Source organism: Pan paniscus, chromosome 7, assembly GCF_029289425.2.
Source record: "Pan paniscus chromosome 7, NHGRI_mPanPan1-v2.0_pri, whole genome shotgun sequence".
Classification (NCBI taxonomy): domain Eukaryota; kingdom Metazoa; phylum Chordata; class Mammalia; order Primates; family Hominidae; genus Pan; species Pan paniscus.
The window spans coordinates 43,375,496-43,392,063 of record NC_073256.2 but is presented as its reverse complement, the minus strand read 5'-3'; the positions used below and the strand labels follow the sequence as shown (position 1 = coordinate 43,392,063).

The 16,568-nt window shown below is 39.4% G+C and overlaps 1 long non-coding RNA gene across 1 annotated transcript in view; it reads left to right on the top strand.

Moving 5' to 3' along the window:
- Window positions 1–16,568, top strand: part of LOC134731058 (uncharacterized) — a 772,118-nt gene that overhangs the window by 37,641 nt on the left and 717,909 nt on the right. The window contains exon 2 of the long non-coding RNA XR_010113121.1: window positions 544–665. This is a non-coding gene — a long non-coding RNA (uncharacterized LOC134731058). The remainder of the gene's footprint in view (window positions 1–543; window positions 666–16,568) is intronic.

The window sequence follows — 16,568 nt, the reverse complement described above, 5'->3', positions numbered from 1 at the left end:
TACACTGTGAGCCTGGCCAAGTTCCCTGAGATCTCTGAACCTCAGTTCCTCATTCGTTACGTGACAGAAATCGTGTTGACCTCATAGGGTTTATTGTGAGAATTGAATGAGGTAATTCCTTTATATGTATATGTAAGTATTTTATTTTATATTCAAGGGGTACATGTGCGTTTTTGTTACAAGGGTATATTGCTTGATGCTGAGGTTTGGGCTTCAACTGATCCCCAAACGGTGAAGACAGTACCCAATAGGAAGTTTCTCAATGCTTGTTTCCCTTCCTCTCTCCTCCCTTTTGGAGTCCCCAGTGTCTATTGTTCCTGTGAATGAGATAAATTTTCCTTTTTTCTTTTTAATACAGGCTCTTGCTCTGTCACTCAGGCTGGAGTACGGTAGCACTGTCATAGCTCACTGCAGCCTTGAACTCCTGAACCAAAGCAATTCTCTTGTGCCAGCCTCCCAAAGTGCTAGGATTACAGGTATGAGCCACCACACCCAGCTAATTTTAATTTTTTTTTTTTTTTTTTTTTTTTTTTTTTTTTGTAGAGACGGGGTTTCACTACGTTGCCCAGGTTGGTCTGGAACTCCAGGACTCACTCAATCTTCTAGCCTCGGCCTCCCAAGGTGCTGGGATTACAGGCGTGAGCCACCGTGCCTACTCGAATGAGGTAATTCTTGACAAAATAAATATGTGGCTAGTACATCTTAACACGCTTTTCTTGCTGTACTTGTCTCTGTAGCAAGTGCTGGCTGTGCATTGGCTTTCTTGTCCCCTTCACCCCTTTGGTAGTGGAGCCTGGAGAGAATTTACTTGGGAACTCAAGTGTGCCAGCAAAGGAGACACAATTGATGAGGGTACTAAGCACACTGTTTGGGTGATGATGTTTTTCAAAACAATATCATTAGATCTTCACATACAGAGCTGGGAGATAACATAGTCCCTCTGACAGATGTTAGACTAGGACCCCAAATGACCTCGTATGGTGTGCCAGTGTCTTCTTCATTTGCTCCAAGGACACAGCATGAATAGAATAGGCTTTGCCATCAGCAAGGGCCCTCTCCTAGTTTTTCCCTAGCATTTCAGATGCTTGGCACCTGTAACCGGATTTTCCCTGCACTGAGAGTCAGTGTGTCTTGATGGAATGAGCACTGGTTTGGAGTCAGAAGACCTGGGCTGGTATCATGCCCCTGCACCTTAGTTGACATGTGTTTGGATGAGTCACCTCTCTGAACATATCTTTATCATCTATAAAATAGGCATCCTAATAATATTTCCTAAACACTTATTCTGACAAGGTTTTATGAGGACCAGAAGAAATAAGGAAAGGCAAAGCTTTGTAAATCGGAGATGCCTCACCAGCAGTATCATTCCTGTGACTTCCGATCACCAAGGAGAAGGGACCAGCTTTTAGCACACAGAGCCTGGGATGGTAGAATGCCAGACATTTCACAGTCCATTGGGGGTGATCTATGGCAGATGGTGTTCCTGGCACCTTTTTCAAATTGGCTTTACTGATCTAATCACATTATGGAGGCAGCCACTTGCTCAGCCAGAAAGGCAACATTAATACTCAAGACAATGCTGACTCAGTTACAGGCTTAAGCATGCTTAGCAATTATAGCTGTTACTTATTGAGTCTTTCAAAGGTGGCAGACATGGTGCCAAGCACTTGACATGCATTATTTCATAGCCAGGACTGCCATGTGAACAATTTCAGTGTGTATGAATGTTCTCTGGAGTTGTGCAGTGCCCAGTATGCTTGACTGTTCATGGAAGTCCGGCTCACAGAAACCCTATGAGGTATATTTACATGGGCTCGTTGAGGAATCTTGGTTATCTAATTTATGGAAGAGAAAATAGGAGATTTGGAGTAATTAACATTTTCATAGCCATAATACCAATGGGTAGTAGAGTCAGAATTCTAAAGCCTCTGCTTTTATTACTATGCTATGTATTATTTCATGGGTTTAACGAAATTGGCAATGTCTTTGAGCCAAAGATCACGAGGAGCACACCTGTAGTTGAACAAGTTGGGCTTATTACTCCTCGCAGTGAGGAAGAACACATACCACAAATAATTTGTCTTAGATTTGTGCTTGGGTTAGGTGATCTTGGGGAAGGCTTATGGAAGCAGAGCTTTGCTCTGGATTTGATGCTGCTAGGAAGCAGAGACTGGATATTTTAATAACTTCACTAGGCAGGGCAGACTACTAAACAGCTAAAGCTATTAATGGCAAAGAAGCAATAGTCATATATTAACTAGGAGAAGGGGATGTTTGGTATTTTGTGTCTTGGACAATGTCCGTTAACTGTTCAAACATGATTATGAGGGATTTTGTTTTTGTCTTGATCCATTGTGGTTGCAGAGTGGACTTGTCTGATGTTCATGTTCTAAGAAATCGTGCGTTTGAAAGGAGAACGCTAATGGCTAGCTGTATCAGGCTAGCCCCTGATGGTTTTCTGTCTCAGGATAAAAGGACTGGAGGGCACTGGGGTATACACCTGTTAAGTGCGTTCAGCTGTGTAGCTCAAAAGTGATATTCACCGTTCTGTGATGAAAGAGGCAATAGAATATGCAGATGCCATGTGGAGTCATCACATTTTACTCAATAAGAAACACTAAATGAGAATCAGAAATAGCTGGTTGTAGGAATTTTAAAAATAGGTTTTGTTTTGTTTTGTTTTGAGACAGAGTCTCACTCTATTGCCGAGGCTGGAGTGCAATGGCATGGTCTTGGCTCACTGCAACCTCTGCCTGCCAGGTTCAAGCAATGCTCCTGCCTCAGCCTCCCGAGTAGCTGGGAATACAGGCATGTGCCACGACATCTGGCTAATTTTTGTATTTTTAGTAGAGATGGGGTTTCACCATGTTGGCCAGGCTGATTTTAAACTCCTGACCTTGTGATCCGCCCACCTCCCAAAGTGCTGGGATTACAGGCGTGAGCCACCATGCCCAGCTAAAAAATAGGTTTTTTTACAGCTTAGTATAACTCATACTTTTTCTCACAGCACAATTGTCTGGTCCAGACAGCAATTCCTATGTTAAGGTGCTATTTAACCTTTTTTGAATGATTCAAGTCAGCCTTGATGAGTGAAGATAGTATAATATGGTGGTAAACATATATGTTTGGCAATGAAGACATGGGATTGAGATCCATCCATGACATAAGGAGCTTCTGCGGATGAAGAAAATGTATGGGAATTCTGTAGCAACTTGAGGTTAGAAGGTCAAGCATCTATGACACATCCATACAGAGAGGTTGATGGAACGAGAACTGTTAAGATGCACATTCTTGTGATGCATAAGGAGAGACACAATGATTTTTACAGCACAATCATCATGAAAGATAAAATATAAGTTGAAGAAATGGAAGCCATCTGAGCAAGGAGCTACCCTATTGCCACAGGGATTGGGGATGAGATAGTGAGAAATTCAGCTTTTAGTTTATTTTTAGAGATGATGTGCCCAATAAACCATGGGCTTAATTTATCTGTGGCTTCAAGATAGTTTGTCTTAGGGAAGTGAAGGCAGGTGAACATCAGCCATAAAATAAATTAAGTGAATTAAATAAAGTTCCCAAGTGCTTCTAAATGTGGCAGCCAGACAGGAACATATTTAGGTAGGGCCACACTCTAAAACAGTTGTCTGGTCTGCCCACTCGGAACACCAAATCCTTACTGCAATTGTCAGCAGTCACCTTGATCTAAAATATAACAATATTTAGTTTTTTTTAACTTACGACTTTAGAAATATGACAAAAGATTTCATAGAATAAGTTAAACAAAAGGTAGTTCACAGACTGGGAGAAGACGTTTGTGATGTTTAAAACTGACAAAGCATTAGTATACGGAATATAAAAATTCTAGACAATTCAGCAAAAAAGGCACAGAAACTTCTATAAAAATGGACAGTTGAAGACCAGGAATTTCAAAGAAGAACAAATATTAATTTGCTAACAAGTGTAGAAAGAAAGATCTACCTCCTTTGTAATCATTTTATAGCAAATTGAAATGGTAAGATACTATTCAACATATATAAGTCAGGCAAAAATGGACAAATTGCACAATACAAAGAGTGGATAAGGATGTAGGGAAACAGGAATCACTTCTGGTTGGAATGGATAAGTGTATCCATTAGTAGGAATTGATACAATCATTTACAAGATGCTTGGGGCAGGACTTACTGAACGTAAGTTAATATATAACTTAAGATCCAGAAATCCCACTTCTGGGTATTTGCCACGGAGAAACTCACAGGTTTCTATATGTGAATCCATATAAGACTGTTGATGTAGGTGGGACAACCTAATCATCCATCAGTAGCGATATGGTTTGACTCTGTGTCCCTAATGACACCTTAAATTGTACTAATCCCCATGTGTCAAGGGAGGGACCTGGTGGGAGGTAATTGAATCATGGGAGTGGATTTTTCCCATGCTGTTCTTATGGTAGTGACTAAGTCTCATGAGATCTGATGGCTTTACAAAGGGCAGTTCCCCTACACAAGCTCTGTCTTCCCTGCTGCCATGTAAGACAGGACTTTGCTCCTCTTTCATTTTCCACCATGATGGTGAGGACTCCCCAGCCATGTGGAAGTTCATTGAACCTCTTTCCTTTATAAACTACCCAGTCTTGGGTGTGTTTTTATTAGAAGAATGAGAACAGATTAATACAACTAGTGGGATGGATAAGTGAAAAGAGGATAATGCATTCCGTGGAATACTATGCAGTAATATTATAATGTGTATATATGCATCTATCATGTAATAACATATACAGCTACATAGAGAAATGTTAATAGCACAGTACATAGTGAAAAAAGAAGACAAGAAAGAAATAGTAAAAAGCAGCAGAAGAAACAAGGCATAAGAACCTTTATTCAAATTGAACACACATGTACTTACAAAACTATTTTTACACTGATGCATATTTAAGAAGTATCAAATTCATTAGAGTGGGTGTCTATAGGAGAGAAGGAGGGTGATGAGAGCAGGGGCGGGGATGAAAAAGAAAAGTAAAATGCAATAAGACAAGGGCCTAGTGTAAATCAGTAGGTAAGTCAAGTGTCTACTCTGAGGTCCCTCATTCCTCAGTAAAAGGTGGCCAAAGTTGCTCACTGAAAATGAGTACTTTTGCAATATGAACAAGTTCCCACATTCCATTTATTCCATTGTCACCATTAGTATGGGTCAATATTCAACAAACAACATAAATGAATATATAACAAGCAGAATAACTTATCTTTAGGTCATTAGCAAAGATGCTTCATCAGGTCTGACTCGGGCCTTATTGGACCACTTGTCTCCATCTTTGTTGTCTATGTTCTGCTGATTTCTCCTCTGTGTTCTTGTGTTAGATCTATTCTGAACTTAGGATGGTTGTAGAGAATACTAAATGTCTGGTCTGAAATTTCTCACAGTTCAATCGTGATATAGTGTCTGTATTCCCTCAATTTCAAAAGAGACTTTCTTCTTCCAGTATGCTCTACAGAATGTCTGACACTAGTTACTTACCACATGATAGGAAAAGGATCTGTTTTTCCCAGCACTTGGGGGTTCCCAGTTAACAGTGAACAGCTGAAGCTATGGGAAGGTTGAGCTCTACATTTTTCTAGGAAGAGTGGCATCTAGATGGGATTGAATGAATAGCTCCCCATTCATGTAAACTTATTTTCTACTTCATTTTATTCCTTGTGATTATTCTAAAATACTGCTTCTGACTATAGCATTTTGAGATTTTACTATTTAACATATCTTGCTTATTATCACTGAAGTTATTCCTGCATATTCCACCTCTTGTAAATTGTAAAAGATTCTTGTCTTCTAGGTCTTTCAGCCACCTGCAGAGAAGGGGATTAGTTAGAAAGCCTAGGCTTTTTTGGATTTGATTTTTAGTTTACCAACACAACCTTTTAGCATAGGTAAGCATAAGTAGGGTAGTTTAGTAGGAAGAACACTAATTTTGTGATCGTAGGTTAATGAAAATCTCCCAGAGTACAGTTTACTTATTAATAAAATTATAAAGTAACATGTGGAGGAATTGAGTAAGGTAATATGAACCATAGCTGTTACACAGTAGGCTCTGGATAAATAATAGTTCTGTTAGGGACCAAAACCATATATGATTTTCTATAATATTACTAAATCAGATCCATCTGTAGAGTGATGCATTTCTTGACAACATACAGAAAATACAATACCTGAGTCATTTTTTCTCACCCACTCTGCTGATGCATTTCTTTATGTGATTGTCTTTCTCAGCTCTGAGGAGGAGAAGGCCTATCATTACCGCGGGCGGTGGTGATTTGTTGCTGCCTCAAGAAACAGCAGCACTTTCTCCCCCCCTCAAATTGTCAAGTACATCAAACTTTAATAACTTTACTTCCCGGGAGAAGTTTCTTAGCTGTGGTGAATGGGTTCACCTGCTGGTAATCTCTCTTATTTCTTCCACTCCTAGGGTGGTTTTTCTTACTTGCAATGAGGATAGGTTGACACTTGCCCTCCAGGAATGACTTTCAAGACTCTGCCATAGGATTAAACCGCCATGATCTGGAATGGACAGCAGCAAATACATCAATAATATAATGACTAAGCAAAAACAACCACTGTTCTCTTAGTGAAGGGATGGATGGCAGGATTTTAATTTCACTTATCAAGAGGCCATTCATCTTGATAACCTCAGCTAGTAGATAAAAAGGGTATAACTTGCAACATGAAAATAATTCTCCCATTTCCCTCCTGTTCTTGTATTCTCCTTTTTTTTAGAGTTTATTTTCTTAAGAGGAGATTTAAGTTCATGGCAACATAGAGCAGAAGGTGCAGAAAGTTCCCATATATCCCTTTTCCCACCCATAGACAGGATCCCCCATTATCAACATCCTCCACCAGAGTTGTGCATTTGATGAACCTTCCTTCACACATTGTCACCCAAAGTCCCTAGTTTATGTTGGATTTCATTTGTGATGTTGGACATTCTATGGGTTTGGAGAAATGTGTATCTCTCTACAATTATACTATCAAGCAAAGTAGTTTAATTGCCTTAAAAATCCTCTGCTCCACCTCCCTCTTCACTGACCCTTGATCTTCATTCCTCCCTCCCCACTGACCCCGACCTTTTTGCCATCTCCATAGTTTTGCCTTTTCCAGAATGTCATATAGTTGGAATCATACGGTATGTAGTTTTTTCAGATTGACTTCTTTCACTTAGTAGTATGCATTTAACATTCCTTCATGTCGTTGCATGGCTTGATAGCTAATCTCCTTTTAGCCCTGAATATTCTATTGTCTGGGTGTACCACATTTTATTATTCACATACTGAAGGACATTACAATTGCTTCCAAATTTTGGCAGTGATAAAAAAGCTGCTATAAATGTGTGCAGGCTTTTGTGTGGACTTAAGTTTTTAACTCCATTGGGAAAATACCAAGGAGCACAATTTCTGGATCCTATGGTAAGAATACATTTGGTTTCTGTAAGAAAAGCTCCTGTCTTCCAAGGTAGCTGTACCACTTTGCATTCTCACAAGTAATGAATGAGAGTTCCTGTTGCTCTATATCTTTGTCAGCATCTGATGTTGTCAGTATTCTGTTTCTTGGCCATTCTACTAGACAAATAGATGCGTAGTGGTATCTGATTGTTTTAATTCTCATTTGCCTAATAACATATGATGTGGAGCATATTTTCATATGTGCTATGGTCTAAATGCTTGTGGCCCCCCCAGGATTCAAATGCTGAAACCTAATCAATTTGGTAAGATTAGGAGGTTGGGCCTTTGGGAAGGTGATTAGGTCATGAGAGTGGAGTCCTCATGAATGAAATTAGTACCCTTATAAAATAGGCCCCAGGGAGCTTGTTTGCCCCTTCTACCATGTGAAGACATAGCAAGAAGGCACCGTCTATGAACCAGAAAGCAGCCCTCACCAGGTATTGAATCTGCCAGCATCTTAATCTTGGACTTCCTAGCCTCCAGAATTGTAAGAAAAAATTTCTGTTTATAAGCCATGCAGTCCAAGATATTTTGTTATAGCAACACAAATAGACTGAGACAATATGCTTATGTGCTATTTTTATATGTTTTTTGGTGAGGTGTCTTGTATTTTAAAAATATCTCATCCTGCCTTTTTTTCTTATTAAATTTGAAATCTTTGTTATATACAAGGAATACAGAATGCCACATAGAAGTTCATGATTCATAGTGGCCTGCCTAGAGCCATGTCTTTGGGACAAGCCCTCTCCTAATTTGGTGACCACCTCCTCCAAGTGGAAACTCACCAGCCTCCCACAGCCTCAACCCTAGTACAGATCCCATGTTAAAAATATAAAACACCTCTGAAATGGGAAACAAGGATTTACAGGTAAAGGTATGTTATTTCTTCACAGGCACACAATATGATGTTAATGGCCTGCTTCCTTGTTCAGGTTGTTGTTAACTCCAGTTTGCATCCCCTCAGCACGTGGGTCAAGAAATTGTGCAGTGTTAGGGATGGGGGACAGCTAGTAAGAAGCATAGTTTACAGTGAATTAACCTGTATTGAGACCAAAGGAATATTATAGAAAATCCAGAGAGGAGAAAACCCACAGGCAGATAATTTGCACACCAACTCTTTAGGAAGTTCATAGATTGTTATTCTTAGGCAGGGTTCTCAGAATTTATAAGTTCCTTAATAAACCCATCCCCCAGCTTCCTGAGAAGAGACTTTAGGTTTTATCCAGCTTCTGAAACTTGCTGACCATGGACAAATACAGGAATTTATGCAAGTTGGTAGTGTTAAGTTTTTAATATACAGATCGTAGTCATTAAGTGCTGTTAGAAGAAGATGAATATGCAATTTAGAGAGAAACTTGCATCTAATTACCAGCTTAATTAATATGGGGGGACTGCAGCAGTAAAAAAATTATTTCTTCCTCAATTTGCTAACGTGTATTGTTGCTTCCTCCTCTCCAGGCTCAGGGACCTGGGCTTCAAGGGTAAGCAGATGATGATGAGCAGGCAGGCTGATCCTGAGCAGGCAGTGAGGTGGGTGTCACTGTCACATGGGGGTTATGCCACTGTGCATTCATGGAGTCCAGGCTTTCCCTCCCTCCTGGATAACTGCCTCTGTTTCTCCCCTTTTATCGTTCATGGGCCTGACATTCCTCTTTTGTGTGCTTCTCAATGTGATTCTATTTTGAGGTTTCTGGATTTACTTCCCTTCTTCCTTTTTTTTTTAATTTCCATAGGTTATTAGGAAACAGGTGGTGTTTGGTTACATGAGTAAGTTCTTCAGTGGTGATTTGTGAGATTTTGGTGCACCTATCACCTGAGCAGTATACACTGTACCCAATTTGTAGCCTTTTATTCCTCACCCCCTCCCACCCTTTCCAAGTCCCTAGTCCATTGTATCATTCTTAAGCCTTTGCATCCTCATAGCTTAGCTTCCACTTAGGAGTGAAGCAAACATAGGGTGTTTGCTTTTCTATTCCTGAATTACTTCACTTAGAATACTGGCCATCCAGGTTGCTGTGAGCATCATTATTTCATTCCTCTTTATGGCTGAATAGTATTTCATGGTATATATATACCACAATTTCTGTATCCACTCATTGATTGATCGGCATTTGAGCTGCTTCCATATTTTTGCAATTGTGAATTGTGCTGCTATATACAATGCGTGCAAGTATCTTTTTCGTATAGTGACTTCTTTTTCTCTGGGTAGATACTCAGTAGCGGAATCACTGGATAAAATGGTGGTTCTACTTTTAGTTCTTTAAGGAATCTCCACACTGTTTTCCGTAGTGGTTGTACTAGTTTACATTCCCACCTGTCGTGTAAAAGTGTTCCCTTTTTACCACATTCCTATTTTTGATTTTTTGATTATGGCCATTCTTGCAGGAGTAAGGTGGTATCACATTGTGGTTTTGATTTGCATTTCTCTGATCATTAGTGATGTTGAGCATTTTTTCATACATTTGTTGGCCAGTTGAATATCTTCTTTTGAGAATTGTCTATTCATGTCCTTAGCCCATTTCTCAATGGGATTGTTTGTTTTTTACTTGCTAATTTGTTTGAGTTCCCTGTAGATTCTGGATATTAGTTCTTTATCAGATATATAAATTGTGAAGATTTTCTCCCATTCTGTGGGTTGTCTGTTTACCCTGCCGATTGTTTCTTTTGCTGTGCAGAAACTTTTTAGTTTAAGTCCCACCTATTAATGTTTTTGTTGCATTTGCTTTTGGGTTCTTGGTCATGAAGTCTTTGCCTAAGCTAATATCTAGAAACATTTTTCTGATGTTACCTTCTAGGATTTTTATGGTTTCAGGTCTTAGATTTAAGCCCTTGATCCATCTTGAGTTTATTTTTGAATAAGGTGAGAGATTAGGATCCAGTTTCATTATTCTACCAGTAGCTTGCCAATTATCCCAGCACCATTTGTTGAACAGGGTGTCCTTTACCCGCTTTGTTTTTGCTTGCTTTGTCAAAGATCGGTTGGCTGTAAGTATTTGGCTTTATTTCTGAGTTCTAAATTCTGTTCCATTGGTCTATGTGTCTATTTTTATACCAGTACTGTACTGTTTTGGTGACTACAGCTTTATAGTATAATTTGAAGTCAGGTAATGTGATGCATTCAGATTTGTTCTTTTTGCTTAGTCTTGCTTTGGCTATGTGGGCTCTTTTATGGTTCCATATGAATTTTAGGATTGTCTTTTCTAGTTTTGTGAAGAATGATGGTGGTATTTTGATGGGAATTGCATTGAATTTGTAGATTGCTTTTGGCAGTATGGCCATTTTCACAATATTGATTCTACTCATCCATGAACTTGGGATGTGTTTCCATTTGTTTGTGTCATCCATGATTTCTTTCAGCAGTGTTTTGTAGTGTTCCTTGTAGATGTCTTTTACCTCTTTGGTTAGGTATATTCCTAAATATTTAATTGTTTTGCTGCTATTGTAAAAAGGGGTTGAGTTCTTGATTTGATTCTCAGCTTGGTCGCTGTTGGTATACAGCAGAACTACTGATATGTGTACATTAATTTTGTATCCTAGAAATTTGATGAATTCATTTATCAGTTCTGGGAGTTTCTCAGAGGAGTCTTTGGGGTTTTCTAGGTGTACAATCATATCATCAGCAAACAGTGACAGTTTGACTTCCTGTCTCTCTGCTCCCTGTGTGTCCACCCTGGTGCTGTGACCATCAGCTCCAGATCCTAGCCTGATGAGATGTTCAAGGGACTTTGAGGTTCCTTGTAGATAAGGAGATGTAAGCACATGACTGCCACTGAAAACTTGCACATGATTTGCAGATGAGAGCATGCTCCAGTAGGAATGGCCTTGAGCCAGTTGCAAGTAGGGGATGGCCACCTCTGTGCATAATGGTGCTCTCTTTTGGCCTCTTGCAATCTTAAACTTTCTCACTGTGATTCCCCATTACATTTCTGAACCTTTCCTAATTCCTCTTCCTCACCTGTCATGTTTCCTATTAGTTTAGGATCCTGTTAACTGATTGAACTGAAAGTCCACATGTTACCCATTCCTCATGGCTAAGCTTAGGATTCAATAGTTCAATGGAATCTTTTCTGACCACCACAGAGCTTAGTGATTTTATCTTTTTCTGGCTGTAGAGTCCTTAGTCAATGCAATTTCTTTGATCCCTGATGACACTTCACAAGTATATCTGTCATCTCTACTCTGTGCCAGGCACTGTTGAAGGCCCTAAGAATACACAGGTAGATAAAATTGGATAAACTTGCAAGCTGGCCAAGAGAGACAGCCAATAAAACAGAAGAAAGATAATGTCACATTATAATAAATGCTATTGCAAATAAAACTGAGGATAGGACAGAGTGTAGAGGAACTCCCTTAGAATGATAGATATCAGAAGAGGTGACTGTTGAGCTGAGATCTGAAAGACAAAAAGGATCCAGCTATGGAAAGACTTTAGGGTGGAGGAAACAACTGCAAAGATCCTGTGGTTGGAATGACCCTGTTGTAGCCAAGGATAGGAGAGAATTCCTGTGTAGCCATGCTTGGAGCTCAGCAAAGGCAGGCACACAGACATGCAGTGAGGCTAGAGGGTTGAGCAGGAACCAGACTATGCAGCACCTTGTATGCCAGGGTGAATACTCGGGAGGACTTAAAGCAGAGAATAAATTGACCTAATTTGTAGTTTTAGAAAACCACCTGTTTGCTGTGTAAAGACTGGACTGTCTAGGGACAAGAGTGGAAGTGGGAGCACCAGCTCTGAGGCAACTGTAGCACATGGTCCAAGCAAATGATGCAAGTAGCTTGGACGGAGAAAAAGGGATGAACTCCAACAATATTTTAGAGACAGAGAGAAATGAGACAATTTGATGACAGGTTAGACGTGGAGAATAAGGGAAGACGCCATCAGGTATGATTCTGTGGTGTAGAGCTTGAGGATGTTGGTGAACTGAGGAGAGTCAGGAGTTCTACTTGGCCACTGTGGTGGACATTGGTCATTCTTCTTAGCCACTGAGCATAACTGAGCATCCTTCCTATGTTTGGGGATTTCCCTACTTTAGGACTCTGTGTTTCTCTAAGATATAAGTCAGAATCCTGCTTTACCAGTGGCCCCCAGAGCTGGGTTGCAGCTTGTGACCCTGGCTCAATCAGACACACATGTGAAGCTCCAAGTTGGCATCCATTCTGGCCATGGAGTCAGCAGCCTCATCAGTTTTCAGAGGCAGCAAATGCAGAGATTCTAGGCATACCATCTGAGTCCAGTGTTTGTACCCAGCAATGGTAGTACTAGTATCTCCCTCCAGCAGTTCCACATTGTGATATGGGGATTGTCCCTGGCTGTTGGCCCTTAAGTCTGAGTCTCTTGTCCTCCTAGGAATCTTGCCAGCTATCTAATACCCTACAAATACCATAACTGCATAAATGATCAGGATAGGACTTTGCTTGTTTTCGACAAGAACCTCAAATAGTTCTGCCATGTCGAGTCCGAGAAAAGTATTAGACATGTAAGGAGAGACATAACCTGGCAATGGAAATGACAAATCTGTTGTTTAGTGGACAGGTCATAGGTGGGGTTATATATCTGAGAGACGCTGGCATAGAGTGGTATTTAAGTCATCCTGAGAGCACTGAAGGAGAGATTTCTCAGAGAAGTGGACCTACCCTGGGGCCATACTACACAAGGAGCTCCAACAGGAAAGCTAAAGCCAATGAAAGGACTGAGAGAAAGCTACGGTGACACAGAAGGGCTGTCTGTAGCGTGAGTTCTCAGGAAAGCCAAGTGAAATTATTTCAGGAAGGATTGAATGGAGTTGTGTCAAATTCAAGCAAGAAGCACTGACTGGTATTGCTGATTAGATTTTTAGGCATAGCATTAACAATTTCTTAGGCAATAAGTTAGAATATGGGTTTGGTGTTAGTCATACCTAGGTATGAGTTACAGCTTTATAATTTACAAACCATGCAATTTTGATCAGTTTCCTTAGTCCCTTTAAGACTGAGTGTTTGCGTTTAAAAATGAAATAACACCCTCCACAAAAATTAATGATCTTAAAATCATGGGTTGAATTATATACCCCCCAAAAGATATTTTAATGTCCTAACCTCCAGTACTTGCAATCTGAAAATAGGTCTTTGCACATTTAATTGAGTGTAAATGAGGTCATTAGGGTGGGCCTTAATTCAATTTTGACTGATGTCCTTATCAGAAGAGGGTAATTTGGACACAGACACACAAGGAGAATGCCATGTGAAGACACAGAGATGCGCAGACACAGAGACAAGATGACCATGTGAAGATGGGGGCAAAGATGAGAGTGATGGAGCCACAAGGCAAGGAATGCCTGGGGCCACCAGAAGCTGGGAGAGGCAAGGAAGGGTCCTCTCCTCAAAGCTTCAGAGGGAGCATGGGCCTGCCAACACCTTGAGAAATTTGGACTTCTAGGTTTCAGAATTGTGAGAGAATAAATTACTCTTGTTTTCAGCCACCCAATTTGTAGTACTTTTCTTAGGCAGCCTGAGGAAACTAATACAGATTTTGGTACCAGGAAGTGTGGTGGTGTTATAACAAAAACCCAAAAATGTGAAAGTGGCTTTGGAATTGGGTAATGGTTATAGATTGGAATAATTTTGAAATAGTTCATAGCAAAAACCTAGATTGCCTTGAAGAATTGATGGTAGATATATGGACATTAAAAGCAATTGTTTTGTGGGCTCAGAACGAAGAGAAGAAAGTTGTAGAGAAGGCTTCTGTTGCCCAAGAGAATATATGTACTGTCACGAACAGAACATTGCTAGAAATTGAAATACTGAAGGACCTTCTGGTGAGGTCTCAGGTGGAAATGAGCATTATTGAACACTGGAGGAAAGGTTAAAAATCGGTGGAAAACTTGTCTGAATTATATTCTGTCATTGGGTGGAAAGTAGAACTTGCAAGTGATGAACTTGGATATTGAGCAGAGGAGATTTCCATGCAATAGGATATTCATATCCTGTTGGTTCTCAAAGAGCCCTGATTGGCAAAGCATTAAATGAGATTAAATGAAACAATGCATGTAAGACAGAGCATGGTTTCTTCACAGACTAAGAGCTCAACAAATAATAAAGTGAAGGTTAAGGGTGTGGTCTCCAACTTTCCAGAAAGGCTGTGGACAAATTGAACTGCAACTTGCACTCTCAGAAACAAAACAAACAAAAAATGCAAAACAAAACAAAACAAAAATACAAAACAAAACAAAAATTGCTGTAACATCTATTAATCATTCTTGTCAAGATCACAGAAATTTTTCTTCCTATTGGTCAATGGTGGAAAAATGTAAATCTGAAATGTGATTAGAAACTTAACAGCTCTGAGATATTTTACCTTATTTTATGTTTCTGAGGCAATATCAAAGCCCTTAGGATAAAAAGCCTATTTAGACAATTAGGCTCCTGGTTTGTTTTTTCCCTGCAAATAATTTTGTTATTTAATGCCATACTGGAGTAAATTAGTCTTTTCTAAGTATTTTATAGCTCATAATACTGATAAAATCTGGATATTAAGGTACATTTCCAGGGATATCTGCTATCATAAATGTATTTAGTGTTCCCTGAAGTTCAAGCCAATTCAGTAACCCAAGTAACAGAAATGAGAACTTTACAGTTTTTGGGGGAAGAGAGAAAAATATTACTTGCAGGTGATACAATTACCCTTTTAGATCTAGTATAATCCTATTAAAATGCCAAAGGTAATTTGCAAAGACTGAGAAAACCTAACATGTAGTTTTCAAGGTCATCTCATAGACTAGACAGATGACAAAATACAAATAATGTGTGCGTGTGTAGAGTGTGCCTTATCAGATATTAAAATGTATTATGAGACCATAGTACATTAAAATAATGTGATACATTAAAATAACATAACGTGATAAGGATAGAGAGAAACAGCTTTAACAAAATAAGGTCAAGCAATAGATCTTAGTGCACATCACATTAAATATATCATAAAAGTAGAATTACAAATCAGTAGAGAAAGGAATGTTGCGTTTATTCCAATTAACATTTTTAAGCAACTTTCTTGCGTCTGACACTGGAAGATATAACTAAGAATATGGTAAGTCCTATAATCTCAAAAAGCTTAGTCTTTATGGGAGACAGATAAATAAAGATAAACCTAGAAAATGTAAGTCATCTGAGCTATGGCATCATTGCAGGGAAGGCACAAACTTGATGCAGCCTCAAGAGTTAAGTTCAGTTTCTTTGCGGAAGTTCTGTCTGAGTTGGATTCTGAAGGGCAAGTAGGAGGTAAGCAGGGGAAGGGATTCTGAAGGGCATTTTGAAATAAGCAGAAGGCGTGAAGGCCTGAGGTCCGGGAAGGGCACAGCACATTTGCGGAGCCAGAAGTGCTCAATCTGGTCCTTGTCAGTTGGGGAAGGTTGTGAATGCAGGCTGGGAGACACAGGTAATACAAAATTAAGGAGATCTTAACTTTTGCTTGCTAAAGAGATCTTAAAGAAGACCCAGAGCCCTATTAGACATAGTAAAAACCACTGGAAAATGTGAAGATGACTTCTAGGATTCCGACTTGGGCCACTGGAGAATGGTGAGAAGTATGTTTGCAGAGCCAGTAGGAGGTGATGAATTAACTTGGATACACGTTAAGCATGTAATGAATATTTGGGTCTTTTATTCAATAAGCATCGCTGGTTAACTAGTTGAGTTTATTGAAGGCTTATAAGAAATACAAAAATGGAATCCTCATGGATTAGAAACAAAACTTAAAAAAAACCCTAGAAAATATGGAACATGCATTGATAATATTTCTTAGTTTTGGGTGATAACCTATTAAGTTACCTTTATATTTTCCTTTATATATTTGCCAAATTTTCTAGAGAACATGTAGCACTTACACTTTTAGAGAAAACCTAAGTCATGAAAAACCTTGCTTGCAGTTTCCTATTAATAACAACACACTGAAATCTGAAGGATAGTATCTGAATATAGTGACACGCTCTTAAGTGTCTGCAAATATAATAGGGGATAGGCTTAATATTGGGAACTAGAAGTCTGGATTTTTAGGAGACAGATTCACTCATAGATTGTCTAAATACATATTGTGTGGACACTCTCTAGACA